General features: G+C 42.8%; 1 protein-coding gene across 2 annotated transcripts in view; it reads left to right on the forward strand.

Annotated features, from left to right (window-relative positions):
- LOC133636153 (tubulin epsilon and delta complex protein 1-like) overlaps positions 1-23,158 on the forward strand; it is a 118,259-nt gene that overhangs the window by 7,902 nt on the left and 87,199 nt on the right. The window contains exon 2 of one of the 2 annotated variants that reach the window (XM_062029879.1): positions 3,310-3,433. The gene's annotated coding sequence lies outside the window, so the exon portion shown is untranslated. Of the gene's footprint in view, positions 1-2,975; positions 3,434-23,158 lie in introns of those variants that run through there. The other variant, XM_062029880.1, reaches the window with a different exon arrangement.

Genomic DNA, 23,158 nt, shown 5'->3' on the forward strand with positions numbered 1-23,158 from the left:
CTCGAAAAAATTGTTGCACAGCAGCTAAATGAGATCACTGTAACATATTATTTTCAAGTCTCTCTCTGTCTAGCATTAAAAGATTACAGGCGGTACAAAATGCGGCTGCAAGACTTTTGACAACAAGAAAGTTTGATCATATTACGCCTATACTGCATATACCTTTATATACCTATATACATACATACCTATACTGGCTCACCTGCACTGGCTTCCTGTGCACTTAAGATGCAACTTTAAGGTTTTACTACTCAGGAATAAAATACTAAACGGTCGAGCATCATCCTATCTTGCTGATTGTATTGTACCATATGTCCCGGCTAGAAATCTGTGTTCTAAGAACTCCGGCTGATTAGTAATTAGTGCTAATTAGTGATTCCAAGAGCCCAAAAAAGCCTGTGGGCTTTAAAACATTTTCTATTTGGGCTCCAGTGCTCTGGAATGCCCTATTAGTAACAGTTAGAGATGCTACCTCAGTAGAAGCATTGAAGTCCTATCTTAAAACTCATTTATACACCCTAGCCTTTAACCCTTGTGTAATGTTCATATCGTTGTTACTCAGCCAGCGTTTGTGGGTCTGATGGACCCGTTGCATTTTGTGGCTTTTAATGCCTCACAATCAAACACTTTTATGTTAAAATACTGAACAGATGTTTACCTTTTCCCAATAAACATCTAGGGGGGGGGGGGGTGCCCTATCCACTTCAGCCGTCGAACGGCAGTAGAGTGTTGAATATTTCAAAATGTGTTGTGTGGCAAATCCAACTTTGACCACAGTGTCAGTTGCCATGTAGAGTGGCACTTTCCATAATTTTCAGCAGACTCCACTGCAAAATGATACACCCAAAAATGGGGCCGTATGAATCCCTTTCCTACTGTGCATGATTAATGTGATATTTTTTGTGATTAATCGCATTTGACACACACTGCTGGAAAATGATCAACATGCAGAGCAGCTGTGCTCGGTTTATTTCACGGACTGTGAAATGATCCCGTCAGGGGAAACGGAGCAGAGTGATATCAAACTCAACCAACCACATGCCACAGAAGATGCTCCTGATTTGATGATTGCATATTTATTTCCCTCTAATTGGCTTTGCTGATTTCCTTTTATACACACCAGTAGCGAATGTCATTCAGGGTTTCTGACCCATCCATGCATACGTTTTCTACCGCTTGTCCCTTTTATGACCGCCAACTGTAAAAGCGGGCCCCATAAATGTCCCCCCCCAAAAAAGTTTGCTGCAGAAAGAATGACAAGGGCTAGGGCAAGCGCTGGTTGATGACTCACTAATAAGTTCCTGGAGGACACTCAGGCCGCAGGAAGTCAATGATGGCGTCTAATGAAGACATTAAAGGAAACCTGAAGGGACGTTGCATCTGTCCTCATAATGTAAGAGTACCGACTGCAGCCAAGTGAAAATCAATAAGCCAAGGATCGCTTATAAAATGACATCCCAGGGAGGTAAACATTTCTCATCTTGCTCGGCTCTCCGACCCCCGACTCTGCTGGCAGCCACTTGCGTGGGAGATCCTAGTCAGTCACGGTTTTACATTTTTTTATTGTAAATAAGGCACGTTTTCTTTTCAATATTCTTTGTCGCCAATAATCACTTATCGGTGTCAACAGTAATATACGGAGCTACTAAAGGGACATGGGGGAATTATATTTTTTTATTTTTTTTTATTTTATTTTATTTTTTTTTCAGACTTGTATTTCTTGAAAGTTTTTATAAAGTTATAAAAAAAAATTCAAAAAATTATTCTTGCACACGAGAAACTTTCTCGTGCGCACGAGAAAGTTTTTGTAAAGTTATAAAAAAAAATTACAAAAATTTTAATTTTTTTTTTTTTTTTTAGACATGTATCTCGTGCGCACGAGAAACTTCTTTTTAAAGCGATTATCTCGTGCGCATGAGATACATGTCTAAAAAATAAAAATAAAAAAAATAATAATACATTTTTTTTAACGTTTTTTATAACTTTATTTAAAAAAAAAATTTTTAGACATGTATCTCTTGCGCACGAGAAACTATCTTGTGCGCACAAGATACATGTCTAAAAATAATAATAATAATAACAAAAAATTATTAAAAAAAACATTCGCCCACGTCCCTTTAGGGGCTCCGTAATAATATCTGACCCCGACAGTTTTTTATGTGACTGCTCTTTCTCTCAAAAGAACAATTGGGGAAAAAAAAGTTTTGGTTTTTGAAAAAAAATAATTAATCCAGTTTGTCAGCATTTAAACTACAGTATGTTTACTAATAGCGTAGAATTGTTATGCAGGCGGTCCTTGTGGTGTTGTTTCATGGTTACGACCGACAAATGCTTTAAAATGTAATATTGGAAATTATCGGTATCGGTTTCAAAAAGTAAAATTTATGACTTTTTAAAACGCCGCTGTACGGAGTGGTACACGGACATAGGGAGAAGAACAGAGCAGTTGCGTCTCCCAGTCATACTTGCCAACCCTCCCGATTTCCCTGGGAGACTCACGATTTTCAGTGCCCCTCCCGAAAAACTCCGGGAGCAACCAATCTCCCTAAATTTCTCCCGATTTCCACCCAGACAAAAATATTGGGGCGTGCCTTAAAGACACTGCATTTGCGTGCCGGCCCAGTCACATAATATCTACGGCTTTTTACACACTCAAGTGAATGCAACGCATACTTGGTCAACAGCCATACAGGTCACACTGAGGGTGACCGTATAAACAACTTTAACACTGTTACAAATATGCGCCACACTGTGAACCCACACCAAACAAGAATGACAAACACAATTCGGGAGAACATCCGCACCGTAACACAACATAAACACAACAGAACAAATACCCAGAACCCCTTGCAGCACTAACTCTTCCGGGACGCTATAATATATAACATGGCTGTTCTAATATGCGTACATACAAGCGGTCCTTGTTTTACGTTCGACTTTTTCGTGTTAGGACAGACGATGTTACGTCATTTCATTGATTACGCCATTTCGTGTTATGACTTTTTGTGCTGTTTTATGACCGTTCTGTGTTCTGTATCGTGCTACTGGTAGTTTGGTCACGTTTGTGTTTTCATGCGTTTGGTGTTTTAGTTCCTGTCTAGCGCTCTTATTTGCAGTTTCACTTTCTGTTTTGTGTGCTGTCATGCAGTGACCTTATTCCTGGCTCTGAGCTTTGTTCCCCTCACCTGCTCCTGATTGGCAATCAGTGGACACACCTTTCCCTGATTGCTGATCACAGGGTTTGTGTTCCAGTGTCACTTGTCTCTTGAATCTGGATCATTGTGCCTGATAGTCTGCTTTGTGTGCCAGGGTTTGTTCCCTGCTTCCTGTTGCAAATGAACCTGGTTTTACCTGAAGTTCGCCTGCCATTCTCTGCATCCTTGGGGGTCACGCTGCAGCAACGCTCACCAAACTTTGGTAACGACAATTCACGGTAAGACATTTCACTTTTAACGTTCAAGGATGCTGCACAGGCGTGCAAAATGTAAACAGTGGGCAACATGGCTGTTCTAATTTATGTACATAAAGTCGGTCCTTGTTTTCATGTTAGTACATTCTATGTAACGGCATTGCGTGTCATGACCTTTTCGTGTTACGACGTTCGGTGTTACGTTTCATGTTACGGCAATTTATGGTAAGATATTTAACTTTTAACATTCAACTGTGCTGCACAGACATGCAACATTTCATGTTATTGCATTTTATTGGTGTTGACATTGCATGTTATGACATGTTGTGTTAAGTTTCGTGTTACGACATTCAGTTAAAATGTAAACAGTGGGCAACGTGGCTGTTCTAATATGTCAACATACAGGTTGTTACGGCATTTCATTGATTACGACATTTGGTGTTATGACCCTTACAAAAAATTCCAAAAAACGGACTTGCTTCAGCAGCACAATACTGGTGCTGTAGTTGTAGGAGATGTCTCAAAACGTCATCAGGAGTCCCGACAAAACTCGAAAATGACAGAAAATGCATATTTTACGAAAAAAAAATTCGCTAAAATGTCGTAAAGGGGGGACCCTTACAAAAAATTCCAAAAAACGGACTTGCTTCAGCAGCACAATACAGGTGCTGTAGTTGTAGGAGATGTTTCAAAACGTCATCAGGAGTCCCGACAAAACCCGAAAATGGCAGAAAAAGCTTTTTTGGGAAAAAAAATGTTCGCTACAAAAAATTCAAAATAACTGACTTGCTTCAGCAGCACAATTCTGGTGCTGTAGTTGTAGGAGATGTCTCAAAACGTCATCAGGAGTCCCGACACAACCCGAAAATGGCAGAAAATGCATTTTTTTGGAAACATTTTTTCACTAAAATGTCGTAAGGGGGGAGGACCCTTACAAAAAATTCAAAAAACTGACTTGCTTCAGCAGCACAATTCTGGTGCTGTAGTTGTAGGAGATGTCTCAAAACGTCATCAGGAGTCCCGACAAAACCCGAAAATGGCAGAAAAAGCTTTTTTTGGGAAAACTTTTTTTCGCTTAAAAAAAATTCCAAAAAACGGACTTGCTTCAGCAGCACAATTCTGGTGCTGTAGTTGTAGGAGATATCTCAAAACGTCATCAGTTGTCCCGACAAAACCTGAAAATGGCAGAAAATGCACATTTTACGAAAGCTTTTTTTAGCTAAAATGTCGTAAGGGGGGACCCTTACAAAAAAATAAAAAAAACGGACTTGCTTCAGCAGCACAATACTGGTGCTGTAGTTGTAGGAGATGTCTCAAAACGTCATCAGGAGTCCCGACAAAACCCGAAAATGGCAGAAAATGCAATTTTTTGGAAAACTTTTTTTCACTAAAATGTCTTAAGGCGGGACCCTTATGAAAAATTAAAAAAAACGGACTTGCTTCAGCAGCACAATACTGGTGCTGTAGTTGTAGGAGATGTCTCAAAACGTCATCAGGAGTCCCGAAAATGACAGAAAATGCTTTTTTTGGGAAAAATTGTTTTTGCTAAAAAAAATTAATAAAAAACGGACTTGCTTCAGCAGCACAATTCTGGTGCTGTAGTTGTAGGAGATGTCTCAAAACGTCATCAGGAGTCCCGACATAACTCGAAAATGGCAGGGAATCCATTTTTTTGGAAAACTTTTTTTCGCTAAAATGTCGTAAGGGGGGACCCTTACAAAAAATTCAAAAACTGTGGAGGTTTCTTCTCTCCGGGTTCCTCGGACCACCAATCACCGACATGACAGCTCCGTTTCAGGGTTTAGACACTGTTTTATTTTTCAATAAGCCTTTTTGTTTGTGCTTTTTAGCAAGTGTCTCTTGGTCTCTCTCTCTCGCTCTCGCTCCACCACTTCCTCCTCCCCGGCTGCTGTCTTTTAACAGAGTGACAGGTGATTAGATAACCAGGCCCAGGTGGGCCATTTACGCACCTGTCGCTGATCTCGCAGCCGGTCCTGGCACACCCCGCTTCGCTGCAGGTCTGCAGGCCACGCCCCCCTCCACAGTTACTTTTCTGCGGCCCTCTAGGGCCCCTGGCCCATTGGTGGAGAAACACCGGCCTATATTACAGAATGTGGAACGTTTTCAAGTTCAACGATTGCGATGCTTAACCACATTTTGGTGATAAGTGTTAGGAAATATGAACAAGATTAAAATGATTTGCTCGGCCGAGGCAATTAAAGCGACGCCGAAGTGAAGAATAATGTGGACGTGTAAACATCTGACCAGAAGGGTCTGGTCCACCATCAGGACTTAACGAGACCGACCGAGGCAGGAAACGAGAGCGCGTTCAAGCTCACTGATCGTTCCTTCGCCGATGTCTCCCCCGCCATCGCACCAGCTCAATTATCTGTGAAATATTTGCCCTCATCCATAACACGAGGACAAGAAAACGAGTTTCCGCGAGCCTTTTCATTCTCGCCTTGTTGGTCATTTGGGTCTTTTAATTAGCCAGCTGACGGTCGCGGGGGGGGGGGATTGTTTTTCTGCTCCACAGAGCAGTCCGGTGTTGCCCCTGCTTCTGGTTGCCATGGCAACAGCACGGACACAGGCAGGTGGGTACGTTCATGACACAGATTTGTCCTTACTGTTTGATCCGTGCTGGGCTGGGGACTTTAAGTGGGGGGTTTTTGGGGTGCTCGACGACAGAAAGACTTGGCACAGAGACGTTTTGGGACGTCGATGACATTTCATGGCAGTTATTCGGTGCCAGCGCTGCCGTGTGGCAGCCTAATCTTTAATTAATGAGTCGTCGCCTTTTTTTTCTTTCTTTTTTTAAAAGATGGCTTTTGCAGTGTAACTCAGTTTAGCAATAAGTGTGCATTGCCAGTGCCTAGCCTCCATTAAGAATATATTTAAAACTAGAATGTGTGCGTGTGAATGCCCTATGTGGATGTTGGAGCGGTTCAGACCAGTTAAGAAATGTGGGCTATAGGGAGGTTGGTATATTGCCCATTCATTTTCAATGGGGGGAAATTCCTGGTAATCAGGGAAATTTGCAATCGAGCAAATATGCTTGCTTGACTGTCCAGGTCGATCAGAATGTGTGGATGGTGGAACGGTTCAAATCGGATAAGAAATGGGGGATATGCAGTACATTGTATAATGCCCATTCATTGTCAAAGGGGAGAAAATTCTGGGAAATTCGAGAATTTGGGGGAAGGGAAAACATGCTTTGCGTTCGATATGTCTGAAGATTAGTGTTTGTGTATATGGTTGAAAGGTCAAATTCAGGTTTAAAAATGGCGGAACATTTTGAGAACTTAAGGCATTGTAGAACTATGAATAAGTCCATTCATCTGAATGGGAATTTCTTGGAAATTTGGGGATTTCGGGAAAACCTGGATTTTGGGTTGGTGTTATAATTTTTGGGATCGGTTAAACAATGTGGGCTATAGGGAGGTTAGTATATTGCCCATTCATTTTCAATGGGGAGAAATTCCTGGTAATCAGAGAATTTTCCAAAAGGGGAAATATGCTGGCTTGACGGTCCAGGTTGAGCGGAGTGTGTGGATGTTGGAACGGTTCAAATCGGATGAGAAATGGGGGATAAGCAGTACATTGGAAAAATGCCCATTCATTGTCAAAGGGGAGAAAATTCTGGGAAATTCGAGAATTTGGGAAAAGGGAAAACATGTTTTGCATTCGATATGTTGGAAGAGTAGTGTGGGTGGATGGTTGACGGGTGGGAATCGGGTTTAAAAAGGGTGGAACATTTTGAGAACTTAGGGCATTGTAGAACTATGAATATGTTCATTGATTTGAATGGGAATTTCCTGGAAATTTGGGGATTTCAGAAAAAATTGATTTTTGGGGGGGAAAATATTGATAGTAGCACAATTGTCCTAGATGATAGGAATAGGTTGGTGTTGGAATTTTTGGGATTGGTTGAAAAATGTGGGCTATATGGAGGTTGGTATATTGCCCATTAATTTTCAATGGGGGGGAATTCCTGGTAATCAGGGAATTTTCCAAAAGAGGATATATGCTGGCTTGACGTTCCAGGGTGAGCGGATTCCACCTTTCCAGGTGGAATTCTTTCCCTTTCTTGCTTGATGTACAGCTTAAGTTGTTCAACAGTCCGGGGGTCCCCGTTGTGGTATTTTAGGCTTCATAATGCGCCACACATTTTCAATGGGAGACAGGTCTGGACTACAGGCAGGCCAGTCTAGTACCCGCACTCTTTTACTATGAAGCCATGTTGATGTAACACGTGGCTTGGCATTGTCTTGCTGAAATAAGCAGGGGCGTCCATGGTAACGTTGCTTGGATGGCAACATATGTTGCTCCAAAACCTGTATGTACCTTTCAGCATTAATGGCGCCTTCACAGATGTGCAAGTTACCCATGTCTTGGGCACTAATACACCCCCATACCATCACAGATAATGGCTTTTCAACGTTGCGCCTATAACAATCCGGATGGTTCTTTTCCTCTTTGGTCCGGAGGACACGACATCCACAGTTTCCAAAAACAATTTGAAATGTGGACTCGTCAGACCACAGAACATTTTTCCACTTTGTATCAGTCCATCTTAGATGAGCTCAGGCCCAGCGAAGCCGACGGCGTTTCTGGGTGTTGTTGATAAACGGTTTTGGCCTTGCATAGGAGAGTTTTAACTTGCACTTACAGATGTAGTGACCAACTGTAGTTACTGACTGTGGGTTTCTGAAGTTTTCCTGAGCACATGTGGTGATATCCTTTACACACTGATGTCGCTTGTTGATGCAGTTCAGCCTGAGGGATCAAAGGTCACGGACTTAGCTGCTTACGTGCAGTGATTTCTCCAGATTCTCTGAACTCTTTGATATTACAGACCGTAGATGGTGAAATCCCTAAATTCCTTGCAATAGCTGGTTGAGAAAGGTTTTTCTTAAACTGTTCAACAATTTGCTCACGCCTTTGTTGACAAAGTGGTGACCCTCGCCCCATCCTTGTTTGTGAATGACTGAGCATTTCATGGAATCTACTTTTATACCCAATCATGGCACCCACCTGTTCCCAATTTGCCTGTTCACCTGTGGGATGTTCCAAATAAGTGTTTGATGAGCATTCCTCAACTTTATCAGTATTTATTGCCACCTTTCCCAACTTCTTTGTCACGCGTTACTGGCATCAAATTCTAAAGTTAATGATTATTTGCACAAATAAAAATGTTTATCAGTTTGAACATCAAATATGTTGTCTTTGTAGCATATTCAACTGAATATGGGTTGAAAATGATTTGCAAATCATTGTATTCCGTTTATATTTACATCTAACACAATTTCCCAACTCATATGGGAACAGGGTTTGTATATGCGACATTATGATTAGGGTGTGACGTCTTAGAATGTATGGTTTGTATTTCCTCGATGTACTGCAGAGCAGGGACCATCTAAAAATCAAGTTCTGCGAAGCAGGCCAGGTTTGTTTAAAGTATTTTCTCGTTGAATAAATAATAAAAGACTCAGAGGGACAAGCGGTAGAAGATGGATGGATGGATGGATGGATGAAAGAAACAGAAAACTGCCTGTCGGCCACTTTTGATTGTTTTATTTAAGGCCAGATTAATCATTTTGGACATCAAATGTACTATGCATCTGGAACATGTTTCCTAGTCCACAAAACTGGCTTTGTTTTTGGTCACAGATAAACTTGTTCTTTTTCCCGTTTTCCATTACATATAAACTTTACCATAGCTCGTTATTAAAATACTTGTTTTCGTGGGGTGATTAGAGAATGTCGGATACCGGGTAAGTAGATTAAAGTCAGATTTAGCCCAGCAGGGAAGAAATGTGATCATTTGGCACAAAGCAGCTTGATCTGACTTATAAGCCGGAAAGGAGGGTGTGAGCATGCAGCGCTTTGTTTGCCCTGATGATCACATTTCTTTCAGATATTAATATGAATCCATCTTCAGAGCTGTGACTAACAGTGAGCCTGAGCTTTTGAAACGCACCACTGGCATCACTCCCCAGCACTAATAAGCTGTGATTCAGCTTTCATGTCAAAGTGTGTCACCTCCTGGAGAGAGGAGAGGACTCACTTCATCGGGTCGGTATCTGCAGATGGACTGATAATATCAGGATGTTAGCTCCTTGTCATCTGTCAGAGTGTCTCTTGTAACCTGTGAAGATAGTCTGACTCGCATGAAGACAGGTACTTTAAGACAGCCCTTCAAATGATCAATCAGGGGTTGGACCAGACCTTGAAAACTGCAAAAGTCTGCTAATATCAAAACTTGTTCTGAGACTTATTGTAGGCGCCAGTAGCTCAGGAGGCAGAATAGGTCACATCCGGTAACCGGGTAGTTGGTTGTTTGAACCCCGTGCACTCTATCCATCCTTCTCTGCTGTTGTGTCCTTAGGCAAGACAGTAATCGGGGTCTGCAAAACATGGTGGGATTTAACAGCTCTTTGGGACAATCATCTCATCTTATTATGAGTGGTCACTGTGCCAGACAAGACAGACTTTGGCAACATTTTGTCTGGTCTCCCAATAATTCTCCACCTTGTAGCCATGCTGCCAAGATCGGTAGGTCGTGAGTTCAAACCCCGGCCAAGTCATACCAAAGACTATAAAAATGGGACCCATTACCTCCCTGCTTGGCACTCAGCATCAAGGGTTGGAATCGGGGGTTAAATCACCAAAATGATTCCCGGGCGCGGCAGAGGTTAATTTCTCCACACCTAGTGTGTGTGTGACAATCATTGGTACTTTAACTTTTTAACAGCTACGTCTTTCGCCCGCCTGGCTTAAAGGCCTACTGAAACCCACTACTACCGACCACACAGTCTGATAGTTTATATATCAATGATGAAATCTTAACATTGCAACACATGCCAATACGGCCGGGTTAACTTATATAGTGCAATTTTAAATTTCCCACCACACTTCCGGTTGAAAACGTTTTTTTATGCTGACATATGCGCGTGACGTCAAGGGTTGGTACGGAAGTATACGGACCCATTGAATCCTATACAAAAAACTCTATTTTCATCTCAAAATTCCACAGTATTCTGGACGTCTGTGTTGGTGAATCTTTTGCAATTTGTTTAATGAACAATGGAGACTGCAAAGAAGAAACTTGTAGGTGGGATCGGTGTATTAGCGGCGGACTACAGCAACACAACCAGGAAGACAGATATGGATAGCAGACGCGCTAGCCGCCGTCTTCACCTTAATTTCCTCCGTCTCCGGGCCGCCAACCGCATCTGTGATCGAGTGAAGTCTTTCGTCGCACCGTCGATCGCTGGAACGCAGGTGAGCACTGGTGTTGATGAGCAGATGAGGGCTGGCTGGCATAGGTGGAGAGCTAATGTTTTTAGCATAGCTCTGTGAGGTCCGGTTGCTAAGTTAGCTTCGATGGCGTCGTTAGCAACAGCATTGTTAACCTTCGCCAGCCTGGAAAGCATTAACCGTGTAGTTACCTGTCCATGGTTTAATAGTATTGTTGATTTTCTATCTATCCTTCCAGTCAGGGGTTTATTTCCTTTGTTTCTGTATGCAGTTAAGCACGATGCTATGACGTTAGCTCGTAGCTAAAGTGTTTCGCCGATGTATTGTCGTGGAGATAAAAGTCACTGTGAATGTCCATTTCGAGTTCTCGACTCTCATTTTCAAGAGGATATAGTATCCGAGGTGGTTTAAAATACAAATCCGTGATCCACAATAGAAAAAGGAGAAAGTGTGGAATCCAATGAGCCAGCTTGTACCTAAGTTACGGTCAGAGCGAAAAAAGATATGTCTTGCACTGCATTCTAGTTCTTCACTCTAACGTACCTCATCCACAAATCTTTCATCCTCGCTCAAATTAATGGGGTAATTGTCGCTTTCTCGGTCCGAATCTCTCTCGCTCCATTGTAAACAATGGGGAATTGTGAGAAGTCTTTCCTCCGGTGACGTCATGCTACTTCCGGTACAGGCAAGGCTTTTTTTTATCAGCGAGCAAAAGTTGCAACTTTATCGTCGATGTTCTCTACTAAATCCTTTCAGCAAAAATATGGCAATATCGCGAAATGATCAAGTATGACACATAGAATGGATCTGCTATACCCGTTTAAATAAAAAAAATTCATTTCAGTAGGCCTTTAAGTGTGGCGGTAATTGTAGACTGTCCATGTTCAACCCTGTGTACCAAGATATAGGTAGCATTAGCAATGATTACTTGTGGAACTTGGACTCCAGTTCCAGGAAATGTAGCTGGTAGTAGCAGATTCAGTTCATGGTTGAGCACCATTGACCGAAATCCCCCAAAAGTACAGGATAATCAGTGAGCATCCTTGTAGTTTCAAAAGTCACTTCTGAATTGTGATGGATACTTGAGTCATGTGCGTAGCATCAAGGCTTCCAGCACAATCTGCTGCTTCTACTTCTTTCTGGCTGGTTGACGGACAGAGCAGAAATTCTGCTGAGCACTTTGATCTCGGACAATAACGAAGACGCTTTAATTGAAGACTGTTGATAATGTGCTGCTACACCCTGGTGGCTTCAATCACAGGCTGAATATTTCAGTCACTGGCAGTGTGTGAGCCCTAATGGAGTATCAAAGGTTTCAATCGGCAATCAAGAACGTAAGGCTGATAGCCGATTAGATTCAAGTGTGATGTGACTCCACTCCACTGTCCGGAGTCTTCAGTTTCCATAGCTTCATTGACGTTTCCTGTGGAACCCCAAATTTCCCGCAATGTTTGTGCATTGTTTGCATTTTTCTGTCATGGCGTCCTGCACTGACGACAAGGAAATGATGCTGCTTTGCAAAGCTGTTCAATAAAGACGCGGTGGAACAGTATGTACGGCCATTACACGCCAAAAGAGACGCACAGTGGATGCGTGTCGCTCTCAGAGTGCTCGAGACCAGCTGCTCTGAGCAAAGTGTTGCAGACAGTTTTCGACTGGGCCCATCCACGGTGTCTGAAATTGTCTGAGTTGTGGATAACAATTCCCTCATTAATCAGCCCAATCTTGTTTTTATTATATGCTGCAATGCAGATCGGCCTCACATAAGTTGGTTCAAGGCACTTCACACATGGAGCAGGTCTAGAACCATGTTCGATTGTTTAACTAAATGTGTTCTTTAAAGGTTTCGTGAATCAAAGTTTGTGTAGTGAAGCAAATTTCTCCGTTAGAAACATTAGAAATATGAACAACAGGCTCAAGCCCTGACAAAAGCCCATGTTTTAGTGAGTGTGTGTGCACTTTGAACATAATACAGTACTTTATATCAAACAAATAAGGAGTGGATTCAATTCAGTTCAATTCAAAAAACTTTATTTGCCTCCGGGGGGCAATTAAGAGGCACACAAAGCAGTAAATGAGCGACAATTTCATGTTTAACACAAAATATAGTGAAATAAAATCATACACATACATACAGAGCTATGTGCAAGTAGGCAGATATTAGATAATAAAGTGATTGTGGTGCATGAAGTCCGCTGTTAGCATAATAAATAAAGTCTTAGGGGTTAGTTAGGAGCAGGCGGGTGGGGGTGTACGGGATCAGGAGTTGAACAGCCCTGGGGACAAAGGTTCCTCTTCTTCTCTGTGTCCCTCTGTAGGGGCAACGAAGCCGACGTCCTGAGGGGAGCCACTCAAACGCTGGGAAGACTGGTGTGAGGTAGATGGTAGACCTATTCCTTACAGGAAGTCCAATGATTTTAGAACAGACTTTGACCGTGTTCCGCAGGCGGTTTCTGTTCTGGAGCCTAGTGGAGTGGAACCAGCAGGTTATAGAGAATGTAAGGACGCATAGTAGAAAGTCAGGAGGACGTTCTTGCCGAGTTTGAAGGAATTGAGCATCCTGAGAAGGTATTTTCGTTGCTGACATTTCTTGACAATATCCTCTGTGTTGGAGGAGAATTTTCGCACGTTGTCTAAGACGGTACCCAGATATTTTTACTCTTTGACTACTTCAACAGGCTTCCCGTGGATTATGGTGTTTGCTTGTTGGAGAAGGTTATCACCATGTCTTTGGTCTTGTCCACGTTCAGTTCCAAACAGGAGATGTCACACCACCCCACAAACTCCTGAGGAGCTGGTCCGTGGTGATAAGAAGGGCTTGATAGCAGGGACAGGAGAACTGTATCATCAGCGTACTTTACCAGATGACAGTCAGGTCGTGTGGTTCTGCAGTCATCGGAGGATGAAGAGAAGAGGTGAGAGGACGCAGCCCTGATTAGGGGAGCCGGTTGAGGTGTGTTGAAGGTCAGAGAAGGTGGTGTTGACCAGAACTCTCTGTGATCTGTTGGTTAAAAAGTCCATTATCCACAGGATTAGCTGGTCATCCAGATGAAAGAGGGCTGAGAGTTTGTTAGCCAGGATGTGGGCATGCAGGGTGTTGAATGCAGAGAGGAAGTCTGCAAACAGGAGTCTGGCTGATGTGTTAGGGTGCACCAGGTGTTTGTAGACAGTATCTATTTTTAATGTTTTTGCATCATCAACGCCTTTGCCTGCACGATAAGCAAATTGGAGCGAGTCCATCTGGTTTTTCTGCTGAGGTAGTTTATGACTCATTGTTATATATGTTTTGATGGATCAGCGTTCTCTTTATTAATAAGCCAAACACTGAGCTGAACTGGCCTTTATCCGCTGCTCTGCCGAGACGCGTGCACACACAAGTCCCTTTGGTGCCCTAACAAACGATCAGAAATGACAAATTTCCTTAACTTTAACAACCATGTTGCTACAATAATGAACATGTAAAAAGTAAACTCTACTTACATTGGCGAAGGAGTAGCTGACGACAAAGGAGCAGAGAGACAGGGAAAAAATTGCAACTTCAAAAGGTTTACAAGCGGCATCGCAAGGGATTCAATCAATCAATCAATCAATTCCTTTATTGTCATTGTCATAATAACACTTAAGTCATACATGTCAACGAGATTTTGTTTGAGCTTTGTCCAGCGGCATAGAAACTGCATTAAAGTGCAGGTTGACCATAGTTCACAGTTTAGCATTGTCAGGAAGATGGCGAATAAAGGGGGTGTGGGGGTGGGAACAGTCAGATGTCTGATGGGTGTTACGTTGATGTTGCAGTAATGCAGTGTCCAGAGCACAATTATTGAGGTGGTGAAGAGTGAGGTAATGAGATGGTCCGGGGCAGCAAAGGGGCAGGCTGTTCATTTAGCAGTCTCACAGCCTGGGGATACAGACTGTGAGACATTCTGGTGGTCCTGGCGCGAATCGATCTATACCTTCTTCCAGAGGGTAGCAGGTTGAAGAGGCCATGTGCTGGGTGGTATCTGTCCTTCAGGATGTTGTGTACTCGCTTTAGGCAGCGAGTTGTGTACATGGCACTCATCTCTGGGAGTATCGTCCTTGTAATTTTCCCCGCCGCTTTAACCACTCGCTGGAGGGCCTGTTGGTTCGCTTTAGTGCAGCTAGCAAGGTTGCATGGTTACTCTGCAACAACAGGGACTGGCTGGTCCATCCAGAGAGAGTTTTTCCAGTGAGCCAATCGATAGATAAATGTATTTATAGTAGTGCAGACATGTAAGACGCGCTTGAACTGCTTTGATTTACATGAAGTCACATCCGGCGCTTTAAAATATGCTTGAAGGTCAAGCCAGCGTCTCTGCTCAATAGCCTTTCTCAAAGAAAAATGTCCTATGCTTGGGTTTTTTTCCTGCTGCACAAACCGTTGAAATCGCGAAAAGGATAATTTCTTCAGAGTTCCTCGAGAGGTACTTAATAAAGGAGGAAGAGTGCAAGATTTTACAAAAGACGAAGAGAAAAGTGGAACATACTGCAGTACAAGGGAGCAGAGTCGAAGAACGCCCACGTTTGCAGTGATCCCTTTGTTAAAGATGTGTTTGATATGCGTTTAACGTCTACTATTTCCAATTTACGTATTATCTTAATATTATTTGTAGTTTAATTTAAAAAAACAACAGAAACCAGAAAGTCAGGGTCAATAAGATGTTGATAATACAGTAATCGTATTTTATTTACATGGACGAGTCTTCGCAAGACAACCAACTTAAATCATAAAATGCAACATTACCCGAACAAAAACGATGCATATTTATGTCCTTGACCCAGCCACACACAAAGAAATTTTGGACCTCCATGCTTTTCTGAGGTTTCATCTGTTCTGTCGTGTAGCATGATGTCTGGAGCACAAGATAGTTCTAAATATCTGGGAACTCCACCAACAGATAATCTTTATCACTCGACAAATCTTTTTTGTATAGTATAGATCTATTCTAGTGTATAGTTAGATTTTATTTATCAAGGCCCCTTGCATACTCAGTTTGTGCGCTGTTCGCTTCTTAGGTTGCTTGACCACCGCTGTTTTTCACTCCCGGGAAGAAGTCACATGACGGCATACAAGCAATACCTCTTAAAAAATGTCAAATAATAAAGGGCAGACAAAAGTCTGATCCCCAGAGTAAATGCTAAACAATATTATTACATAATTTCCTAAAACTACTGTAAATTGTTTGTTAGGGGTGTGAATCGTTGGGCACCTAACGATTCGATCCAATTCTGATTCCTGGGGTGACCTTTCCATTCAGAATCAATTCTGAATTCAAACCGATTCCCTTAGTGTATTATTTGGTATAAGAATTATAATGGCACTTTTTCAAAACAGGTTATTATTATACTCGTAATTAAAAAAAGATGAAGCCCTCCCCTGCCAATGTTGCAGGATACACAATGGACTCTTGGGAGAATTGGAGGGTTGTGTGCCTGGCGATTCTTTCAATCAAGCTTTGTTTGGTTAGGTGTATTTTTCTCTTCCTCCCCGTGTTTACCTTTTTGCTACTTTCTTGGACGGGTTGTACTGTAAACAATTCGCCCCCCCGGGAAAAAACATATATATTTTTTATTAAATTGAATAGGATAGAATTGATTCAAACCACACTAAGGAAATAATGTGGTTGCAGTGCATATACAAAAAGTCCACAAACATTAAAATAACAGATAGATAGATAGATAGATAGATAGATAGATAGATAGATAGATAGATAGATAGGTAGGTCTTTATTGTCATTGCACAAGTACAACAAAACTTTGTTTTCAGCACAAACCCGTTCAAGATTAGACAAACAAACAGTGTACAGTGTTACAGAACAGGAACGCTGATGGGTCGCCATAAGGCGCCCCGTAAAAGATGGGGGAAAAGGTAAAACGCTGGGGAAAAAGATGATTAAAAAAAATAGAATCTAGACTGGGCTCCTAAGGGGGCCTACTCTGGAGTGGCAAAAAAACTCCATGCAATGCACACATAAACACGTTACATTTAATCACGACAAACTAGCAACAGAAAGGCGGGGAGCTGGGGCCCTGGAAGGCGACCGCTGCTATGAAGCGCTGCCATCCGACCATCACCACGAGGGGAAACAAGCGGTGGTGAAGGCGTGGGGTAGGGGAGGGGGTGTGTGTGCGTGTGTGCCCAATTGTCTTGGGTGTGATGATGTAATGTTTTTATAGACTGAGGCCGATCTGCAAAAGTTTGACTGTCTTTGAGGAGGGAGGGAGGTCAAAAGCGTCCATCATTGAGGGGTCCTCGGGGGTGTTTTTCAGCGTCAAGGCCATTCGAGGTAGTCAAATCGTAGATTAGGATGTTTGTTTTCCACGAGCAGACAAAACAATGACTTGTCTGTTCTATTCGTGCATGCTGGGTGCTCTCAAATTCAATTAAATTTTCCTTTTCAGCAAGCTTCTCCATAATGTGATACATCTTGCGATTCAGTTCAGAAATCGCCACAGTCTGTATTCCCACAGCCCTGCCCAAACCATCCATTGCGACGAACAGCCTTTGGGGTCTTAAAATAAGAGGGAAACATCATAAAAAACAAAGGACAGAAATACTTTAAAAGAGGAGAGAACTGATATATTCTCCATATAGCACCAAAGTAAAGCACAACAAAGAAAGAGCAATAAATAACACATATTGCACACATGATTGCGCCATGCACAGAAAAACAACAAATCAATAACATTTCATCACCCACATACACACTTCACGCCATCGTCTGCTGGGGCGGGGGCTGCACAGCCAGAGACAGGAACAGACCCAAGAAAGCAACCGAGAGAGCCGACTTCATCCTAGGCTGCCCACTGCCCCTGGCCAATTTCCGGTCTGCGCGGTTAAGCAAAAATCTTTCCAGGGAGACCGAAGCATCCGATACATGCCCGTTCAGCTCTGTGAAGCTAATCCATCCAAACGCTCAACGCTAGCACCGCAGCCTCGTCTCTTTCTCTTTCCTACGGTCTCTCTGTGCGGACTTCGGTGTGTCAGAGAGCCAGCAGCTGGTCTCCAGTGCAAATAGAACCAATTGATCTCAGTTAGGGTGAGGAGCTCGGTTATTTGGGAGAGGAGCCAGCTGAGGTGGCTCTGGGATCTATTACGGATGCCTGCTGGACGCATCCCTGGTGAGGTGTTTTGGGCATGACCATCCGGGAAGAGGCCTCGGGGGAAAGACCAAGGACAGGCTGGAGGGACTATGTCTCACAGCTGGCCTGGGAACCGCTCTGCGTCCCCCCTGTGAAACTAGAAAAGCTGGCCCCGGGGACAGTGAAGTCTGGGCATCACTGCTTAGACTGCTGCCCCCAAGACCCGGACTCTGATAAGATGGGGGAAAATGGATGGCTGGATAGATGGATGGATGGACGATCTCAAAAGTTGAGAAACTACTGTTGTATAGAAATTGGGGCTTTCTGGGAAAGTAGTGGGCGAGTATGGACCGAAAATTCCAGGGCTAAATGTTTATCCCAGTCCACCCCTATGCAACACACTAATATTTTTGTTATATGACCCCCTCAAAATAGATGTGATAGACATGTTTCCGTCCAATCTTTTCCCCCTGATGAATTTGTGAACCATCTGCGAGAATCTGTCCGATTCATGCTCATTCGTCCCGATGCTCAACGCTAACGCCGCAGCCCTGTCTCTTCCTCCGCATTTCCTCTGGTCTCTTCACGCGGACTTCGGTGTGTCAGACAGCCAGCAGCTGGTCTCCAGTGCAAATAAAACCAATTGATCTCAGTTAGGGTGAGAAGCTCGGTTATTTGGGAGAGGAGCCAGCTGAGGTGGCTCGGGGATCCACTACGGATGCCTGCTGGACGCATCCCTGGTGAAGTGTTTTGGGCATGACCATCCGGGAAGAGGCCTTGGGGGAAAGACCTAGGACAGGCTGGAGGGACTATGTCTCACAGCTGGCCTGGGAACCGCTCTGGATCCCCCCATGTGAAACTAGAAAAGCTGGTCGGGGACAGTGAAGTCTGGGCATCACTGCTTAGACTGCTGCCCCCCAAGACCCGGGGGAAAATGGATGGATGGATGGATGGATGATCTCAAAAGTTGAGAAACTACTGTTGTATAAAAAATGGGGCTTTAAGGGAAAGTAGTGGGCTAGTATGGACCAACAATTCCAGGGCTAAATGTTTATCCCAGTCCACCCCTATGCAACACACTAATATTTTTGTTATATGACCCCCTCAAAATAGATGTGATAGACATGTTTCCGTCCAATCTTTTACCCCTGATGAATTTGTGAACCATCTACGAGAATCTGTCCAGGGCAACCGAAGTGTCCGATACATGCTCATTCGTCCGTCGCAGCCCTGTCTCTTCCTCCGCATTTCCTCAGGTCTCCTCACGCGGACTTCGGTGTGTCAGACAGCCAGCAGCTGGTCTCCAGTCCAAAAAGAACCAATGTATTTCAAAGGTTGAGGAACTACTGTTGTATGAAAATTGGGGCTTTCTGGGAAACCAACAGGCTAGTATGGACCAAAAAGTCCATAGCCAAATTTTTGTCCCAGTCCAATATTTTTGTTATGCGACCTCTCCAAAATGGGTGTGAAAGACATGTTTCCGTCCAATCTTATCCCCTTGATGAATTTGTGAACCATCTGGCACGACCGGTTCTGCTACATTAACCTACTAATATGACATGAAATCAGCAGAGGTTGCTTAGAAAACTAACTTAAAACCAAAAAGGTATTTCTGCCTGTGGTTAAATGAGCATCAAGCGTCATTAATCGTTTATGGAAATGCTCCAGCTGGCTTCATGACCAATCGCCAAACATGGAGTAAACAACAAAACGAGGCATAAAAGTCATCGCAGAAATGGAATTTTCCATTGTCTTCATAGGCTTCCTCACACCGGATGTCTCGATCAGTCCGTCTTTTCGCTCCCGTCAACCCTTCATTAGCTCACCCTTTCAACTGCGACACACAGGTGACATTTGAACATAAATCACAAGCATTAACATTTATAAACACGGCTTTTACGATGGCTCTGTAATGAGACGCTGTAAATCCCAAGGCCGCGGTCCACGGTGCCAGCAGACACATAAACCGCGGAGAGGCCTTTTTAACAAGGACACAAGACCGCGACGCTCCACTCTGCCGTCCCGCGGCAATATCCCGCCGCCCGGCACAGTCGTGAATTCTGTTGTCTTTTATAGCGCCGCGGTCGCCGCGTGGAGCTGCTGTGAGCGCGCCAAGGTTGTTTCTAATATTCCGTGTGAAAAAAACGTCGACTGTTCAACTACTGCCTCAGTGAACGACTCACTTTTAACCTCCTTGACGGTGTCACTCCTTCCGTCCCAGGATCGTTTACGAGACAAGGTGTAAACAATGCAGAAATTGAGAACGGGGGGACGTGTTTTAAAGAGTGGAGACTTTAAGAGGTGAAAGAAAAACAAAGCCCAGCAATAAAGTGCAGTCTGCATGTTGTGCAGGAAAGGCCATTAAGCGTTGGGTCGATAGCGGACGACAAGCATTCTGGGTATTAAAGTGATCACGACATCAAACGGAAGACGGAAGGCTGTCTCCGAAGACTTCCTTTTGGAAGCACTTTGTTCATCCAAAGCAGACACTTTTCATTAAGCACTGGACATAATAGATGACGCATCGATCCTCGCTTGCTCTTCCACGTCTCTTTGCTGTTCCACCTCTGAGTTTTCCCCACCGCAAATAAACATCTGTCTATATTTGCCTCAGGGACGCAATCACTTGTTTGTCCCTCGTCTGGGCTGCAGATGCAGTGGAACCTCCAAAGTTGAACACAAACTACTAAAAATAGACTTGCGTTCAAATCCAGAAAAATACGTAGGCCGGTAAAAATTCAGATGCATTAAACCAGGGGTGTCCAAACTTTTTTCCACTGAGGGCTGCACACGGAAAAATTAAAGCATGTGGGGGCCATTTTGATATTTTTCATTTTCAAACCATAACAAAATATATGGATTTTTTTATTTATTTTACCTTTAGGGGTCCCGGGGACCATAAAGGGTCTCAGTCATTAAAATGTTAAAAATAAGTCAGATTATTATCTTTTTTTTATTATTTAATGCTTACAGTAAATCTCTATATCAACTTCAATTCGATATAAAGTAATACAAATTAAAAAAAAATGTTTTGAAGTGTGAAGTGAATTACATTTATATAGCGCTTTTTCTCAAGTGACTCAAAGCGCTTTACATTGTGAAACCCAATATCTAAGTTACATTTAAACCAGTGTGGGTGGCACTGGGAGCAGGTGGGTAAAGTGTCTTGCCCAAGGACACAACGGCAGTGACTAGTATGGCGGAAGCGGGGATCGAACCTGCAACCCTCAAGTTGCTGGCACGGCCGCTCTACCAACCGAGCTATACCGTCCCGTTTTATGGCTTTTCTGTCAAAAACAACTTAGTTTTTTTATAGTAAAACTGAAATATGCAGTATTTAGTAATCAGAGCCCTAAAAGATCAATAATGCAGGACACCATTGATTTTAATTTTCATATTTTTGAGTAATCACAGTGAAAAGATAAATAAAAAATCACTAAATATATTTGGGATCCAAAAGGTGCCCCACTCATAAAGTGATACATTTTTATTAGGTTTTTCTTTTACTTTCAACACTTAAGTTACGAGATCAACTTCAGATATTTATGTCGATTTTATGCTGGAACTATTATTTTGTTTGTTTTATGCGCTTTTGTCAAAGAAAACGTTGTTTGTATATGGCTACTACACAATATATGCAATATTTACCACATAAAACATTTTAAAGTGAAATATTTGAAGTAATTGGAGCCCTGAAAATAATTCATTATAACATGGATTTTTTGTCATTATTTTTTTTGAGCAATGGCAAAAAAAGAAAAATGAAGAAAGACAAAAGAAAAAAAACCAGCCTGCATGGCAGCTTTTGTGTCAACATTGCAACTCGTTAGATTTCACCTCATTCCACTTTTATGAATGTTCTTTTTTATTTTTACAATAGTATTTCCAGAATGTGTGGCGGGCCGGTAAACAATTAGCTGCGGGCCGCAAATGGCCCCCGGGCCGCACTTTGGACACCCCTGTATTAAACCATGCGTGCTGACGTTAAAGTTTTAGGCAAGTTTGCCTCAGAGTCATATGAAGTCAAAGTACCACTGGTAGTCACACCCACACTAGGTGTGGTGAAATTACTCTCTGCATTTGACCCATCCCCTTGTTTCAAGGTGAGGGGAGCAGTGAGCAGCAGCGGTGGCCACGCTCAGAAATAATTTTGGTGATTTAACCCCCAATTCCAACCCTTGATGCTGAGTGCCACCGGTTTGAACTTACGACCTACCGATCTCAGGGGTCTCAGGACGGACACTCTAACCATATATATGTCGAGGTTTATGTGGTTTATCCGTTATACAGTGCTCAATACCGGGGTAGAGCGGAATATACGTTAGGTTAGGAAAAAATACAGAGGCTATATCATCCCTACAAGCCTGTTTCGCCGGTTTCCCTGCTCGTCAGGGGATTTTATAATAAATAAATACATTTATAATAAAATCCCCTGACGAGCAGGGAAACCGGCGAAACAGGCTTGTAGGGATGATATAGCCTCTGTGTTTTTTCTTAACCTAATATATACTGTATATATATATACAGTATATATATATACAGTCCCAATCAAAAGTTTACATACACTTGCAAAGAACATCATGTCATGACTGTCTTGAGTTTCCAATACTTTCTACAACTCTTATTTTTTTGTGATGTAGTGATTGGAGCACATACTTGTTGGTCACAAAAAAACATTCATGAAGTTTGGTTCTTTTATGAATTTATTATGTGTCTACTGAAAATGTGAGCAAATGTGCTGGGTCAAAAGTATACATACAGCAATGTTAATATTTGCTTACATGTCCCTTGGCAAGTTTACCTGCAATAAGGCGCTTTTGGTAGCCATCCACAAGCTTCTGCTTGAATTTTTGACCACTCTTGACAGAATTGGTGCAGTTCAGCTAAATTTGTTGGTTTTCTGACATGGACTTGTTTCTTCAGCATTGTCCACACGTTTAAGTCAGGGCTTTGGGAAGGCCATTCTAAAACTTTAATTCTAGTCTGATTCAGCCATTCCTTTACCACTTTTGACGTGTGTTTGGGGTCATTGTCTTGTTGGAACACCCAACTGCGCCCAAGACCCAACCTCCTGGTTGATGATTTTAGGTTGTCCTGGAGAATTTGGAGGTAATCTTCCTTTGTCATTGTCCCATTTAAGGGCACCATTTCCATTGGCAGCAAAACAGGCCCAGAACATAATACTACCACCACCATGCTTGACGGTTGGCACGGTGTTCCTGGGAATAAAGGCCTAACCTTTTCTCCTCCAAACTTATTGATGGGTATTGTGGCCAAACAGCTCATTGTTTGTTTCATCTGACAACAGAACTTTCCTCCAGAAGGTCTTATCTTTGTCCATGTGATGTCAGATGAAACAAAAATTGAGCTATTATATATATATATATA

Source organism: Entelurus aequoreus, linkage group LG20, assembly GCF_033978785.1.
Source record: "Entelurus aequoreus isolate RoL-2023_Sb linkage group LG20, RoL_Eaeq_v1.1, whole genome shotgun sequence".
NCBI lineage: Eukaryota > Metazoa > Chordata > Actinopteri > Syngnathiformes > Syngnathidae > Entelurus > Entelurus aequoreus.